Raw genomic sequence first — 5,126 nt, 5'->3', positions numbered from 1 at the left:
GAATAGTAGGAAGTACCTTGTTTTGGATGTAGGTAATAAGCAAAGTGAAGATCCTGAGTTATGAATAGTAAAAGGATTTGAAAGTTTAATAACTTCTAAATAAAGAGTGGACTAGTGGACAGATTCTCCACTCTTAAAAATAAGTCTTGCAGAGAATGTTTTATCTAATAAACTTTCCATTGGAAACACAGGATGTCATGTAAGTTGGGGACAGCTAAAAAGAGGTCTTGTAGAGAATCTCTGATTCATAGAACTTTTTTGCTGGACAATGGCTGATTGGGTCTCACTTAGAGAACACTTCTTGAAGATCTTACTAGATAATGTAGGGAGTTGAAAATAATCTCAGAGGTGCCTCTGCCTTCATGAACTTTATAGTTAAGTAATGAGATACATATAAATATGAAGAGCTGATCAGTCTCTCTTTTACTCTTATCTCCCTCTACTTCCTGTCTTCTATGTCATTTAGGCAAACTATTGTAGGCATATCTGTTTTACTGCACTTTGCTTTATTGCTCTTCACAGATATTGCATTTTTTTTACAAATTGAAGGTTTGCGGCAACTCTGCATTGAACAAGTCTATCAGTGCCATTTTTCTAACAGCATTTGTTTACTTCATGCCTCTGTGTCACATTTTGGTAATTTTTGCAGTATTTCATTTTTTTCATTAATATTATATTTGTTATGGTGATTTGTGATTAGTGATCTTTGATGTCACTCTTGTAATTGTTTTTGGTGCTGTGAACTGTGCCCATATAAGTTGGTGAACTTAATCAATAAGCGTGTGTTTTCTGACTGCTCCACCAATCAGCCCTTCCCTCCATCTCTCTCCCTCTTCTCTGGCCTCCCTATTACCTGAGACACAACAGTATTGAAATTAGGCCAATTAATAATCCTATAATGGCATCTAAGTGTTAAAGTGAAAGGAAGAGCTACATGTCTCTCATTTTCAATCAAAAGCTAGATATGATTAGGCTTACTGAGGAAGGCATGTCAAAAGCTGAGATAGGTCAAATGCTAGCCTCTTGCACCAAACAGTTAGCTAACTTGTGAATTCAAAGGAAAAGTTCTTGAAACTTAAATGTGCTATTCCAGTGAACACATGAATGATAAGAAAACTAAACAGTTTTACTGCTGATATGGAGAAAGTTTCAGTGGTCTGGACAGAAGATCAAACCAGCCACAACATTCCTTAAGCCAAAACCTAATCCAGAGCTAGGCCCTAACTCTCTTCAATACTATGAAAGCTGAGAGAGGTGAGGAAGCTGAGAGAGGTGGGGAAGCTGTAGAAGAAAAGTTTGAAGCTAGCAGAAGGAAGTTGAATGAAGTAGAATGAAATTGAAGGAAAGAAGCCATCTTTATAACATAAAAGTGCAAGGTGCAGTAGGAAGTGCTGATGAAGAAGCTGCAGCAAGTTATCCAGAAGATCTAGCTAAGATCATTAATGAAGGTGCCTACACTAAACAATGAACTTTCAATGTAGACAAAACAGCCTTATATTGGAAGAAGATGCCATCTAAGACTTTCATAGCTAGAGAAGAGAAGGCAATGCCTGGCTTCAAAGCTTCAAAGGATAGGCTGACTCTCTTGTTAGGGGCTAATGCAGCTGGTGACTTTAAGTTGAAGCCAATGCTCATTTACCATTCTGAAAATCCTTGGGCCCTTAAAAATTATGCTAAATCTACTCTGCCTGTGCTCTATAAATGGAACTACAAAGCTTAGATGAGAGCCCATCTGTTTCCAACATGGTTTAAGAAATATTTTAAGCCCACTGTTGAGACATACTGCTAAGAAAAAAAAGATTCCTTTCACAACATTATTGCTCATTGACAATGCACCTGTTTACCCAAGAGCTCTGATGGAACTGTACAACAGGTTAATATTTTCATGCCTAATACAACATCCATTCTATAGCCCATAGATCAGTGAAAAATTTCAACTTTCAAATCTTATTATTGAAAAAATGCATTTTGTAAGGTTATAGTTGCCATTGATAGTGATTCCTCTGATGGATCTGGGCAAAGTAAGTTGAAAATCTGGAAAGGATTTATCATTCTAGATGCCATCAAGAACATTCATGATTCATGGAAAGTCAAAATATTACCATTAATAGGAGTTTGGAAGAAGCTGATTCCAACCCTCACAGATGACTTGGAAGTGTTCAGGACTTCAGTAGAAGTATCTGCAGATGTGGTGAAAATTGCCAAAGAACTAGAATTAAAAGTGGAACCTGAAGTGTGACTGAATTGCTGTACTATCATGATGAAACTTTAATGGATGAGGAGTTGCTTCTTATGGATGAGTAAAGAAGGTGGTATCTTGAGATGAAATTTATTCCTTGTGAAGATGCTTTGAAGATTGTTGAAATGACAACAAAGAATTTAGAATATTACATAAACTTAGTTAATAAAGCAGTGGCAGCTTTTGGGAGGACTGACTCCAATTTTGAAAGAAGTTCTGCTGTGGATAAGATGCTATCAAACAGCATCGTATACTACAGAGAAATTGTTCACAAAAGGAAGAGTCAGTTGATGGGGCATACTCATTGCTGTCTTGTTTTAAGAAATCGTCACGGCCACCCTAACCTTCAGCCACCACCACCCTGATCAGTCAGCAGCCATCAACATCGAGGCAAGACCCTCCACTGGAAAAAAGATTATGACTTCCTCAAGGCTCAGATGATGATTAGCACTTTTTTTTTCTTTTGCGGTACGCGGGCCTCTCTCTGTTGTGGCCTTTCCTGTTGCGGAGCACAGGCTCTGGACGCGCAGGCTCAGCGGCCATGGCTCACAGGCCCAGCCACTCCGTGGCATGTGGGATCTTCCCAGACCGGGGCACGAACCCATGTCCCCTGCATCGGCAGGCAGACTCTCAACCACTGCGCCACCAGGGAAGCCCGATTAGCACTTTTTAGCAATAAAGTACTTTAAACTAAAGTATGTACATTGTTTCTTTAGACATAATGCTATTTCACAATTAATAGACTACAGCATAGTCTAAATATAACTTTCATATACAATGGGAAACAAAAAATTTGTGTGATTTGCCTTTTATGATATTTGCTTTATTGTGGCAGTCTGGAACTGAACCTGCAATATCTCTGAGGTATGCCTGTATTCCCATTTCTACCAGATTCTAAACAGACTTGAACCTCCTTGTCTTTTCTCACACAGTTCTCACTTCTTAGAACACAGCTCCCTCCCTTGAGCTCTTTGTATCTAAATCTTACCAGTCTTTCTAGAAATTAGACACTGGGGCACTGGAATCATTATCAGCCATTATGTTAGTCACTAAGAACGATAACTGATGGAAGGGTGGAAAGGAGGATTATGAGCAAGTGGTAGATATAACAAAAGAGACAACAGTGTTCTAGAAACTGGTATTTGATGGAAAAGAGGGTGAGGAAAAGGTAGTGGAAATGGAAGATTTCCCTTTAGAAGAGGAAAGGCAATTGACAGGGAATTGCAGAAAAGTGGTTTGGGAACAATGTTTGGGAGGAAATGGGAACTTTTATAACAAGCCCCAGAATGGAGTATTTGATACTGGCTATATATAGCCATTGCCCTTGTGGTATCACTGGAAGGTGGCCTGGGTACATTTAAGGGTAGGTGGTGGTGGGCAGAAGACCTAAATAGACATCTCTCCAAAGAAGACATACAGATTGCCAACAAACACGTGAAGGATGCTCAACCTCACTAATCATTAGAGAAATGCAAATCAAAACTACGATGAGGTATTACCTCACACCGGTCAGAATGGCCATCAGCAAAAAAATCTACAGGGAGGAGCTTCAAGATGGCGGAAGAGTAAGACTCGGAGATCACCTTCCTCTCCACAAATACATCAGAAATACATCTACACGCGAAACTACTCCTATAGAGCACGTACTGAATGCTGGCAGAAGACCTCAGACCTTCCAAAAGGCAAGAAGCTCCCCACGTATCTGGGTAGGGCATAAGAAAATCGAAAAAACAGAGACAAAAGAATAGGGATGGGACCTGCACCAGTGGGAGGGAGCTGTGAAGGAGGAAAGATTTCCACACACTAGGAAGCCCCTTCGTGGGCGGAGACTGTGGGTGGCGGTGGGGGGAAGCTTCGGAGCCGCGGAGGAGAGCGTAGCAACAGGGGTGCAGAGGGCAAAGCAGGGAGATTCCCGCACAGAGGATCGGTGCCTACCAGCACTCACCAGCCTGAGAGGCTTGTCTGCTCACCCGCCGGGGCGTGCGGGGGCTGGGAACTGAGGCTCAGGCTTCGGAGGTCGGGTCCCAGGGAGAGGACTGGGGTTGGCAGTGTGAACGCAGCCTGAAGGGGGCTAGTGCGCCATGGCTAGCCGGGAGGGAGTCTGGGAAAAGGTCTGGAGCTGCCGAAGAGGCAAGAGACTTTTTCTTGTCTGTTTCCTGGTGCACGAGGAGAGGGGATTAAGGGCGCCGCTTAAAGGAGCTCCAGAGACAGGTGTGCGCCGCGGTTATCGGCGCAGACCCCAGAGACGAGCATGAGATGCTAAGGCTGCTACTGCTGCCGCTAAGAAGCCTGTGTGCAAGCACAGGTCACTATCCACATCTCACCTCCCGGGAGCCTGTGCAGCCTGCCCCTGCCAGGGTCACATGATCCAGGGACAACTTCCCCGGGAGAACGCACGGTGGCCTCAGGCTGGTGCAACGTCACGCCGGCCTCTGCCTCCACAGTCTCGCCCCACATCCGTAGCCCTCCCTCCCCCCGCATGAGTTAGCCAGAGCCCCCGAATCAGCTGCTCCTTTACCCCGTCCTGGCTGAGCGAAGAACAGATACCCTCAGGCGACCTACACGCAGAGGCGTGTCCAAATCTGAAGCTGAACCCCGGGAGCTGTGCGAACAAAGAAGAGAAACGGGAATTTCTCCCAGCAGCCTCAGGAGCAGCGGATAAATCTCCACAATCAACTTGATGTACCCTGCATCAGTGGAATACCTGAGTAGAAAACGAATCGTCCCAAATTGAGGAGGTGGACTTTGGGAGCAAAGATACATATATATTTTTTTCCCTTTATCTCTTTTTATGTGTATGTGTATGGTTCCCTGTGTGATTTTGTCTGTATAGCTTTGCTTTTACCATTTGTGCTAGGGTTCTGTATGTCTGGTTTTCTTTTTACTT

The 5,126-nt window shown here is 43.4% G+C and overlaps 1 pseudogene; it reads left to right on the top strand.

Annotated features, from left to right (window-relative positions):
* The first annotated feature begins 898 nt into the window (after positions 1–898).
* On the top strand, positions 899–2,672 carry LOC125964084 (tigger transposable element-derived protein 1-like; annotated as a pseudogene).
* Positions 2,673–5,126: the final 2,454 nt, after the last annotated feature.

This window comes from Orcinus orca, chromosome 3 (genome assembly GCF_937001465.1).
Source record: "Orcinus orca chromosome 3, mOrcOrc1.1, whole genome shotgun sequence".
Taxonomy (NCBI): Eukaryota; Metazoa; Chordata; class Mammalia; order Artiodactyla; family Delphinidae; genus Orcinus; species Orcinus orca.
Note: the sequence above shows the minus strand (reverse complement) of the source record. Positions and strands in the feature narration are given on the sequence as shown.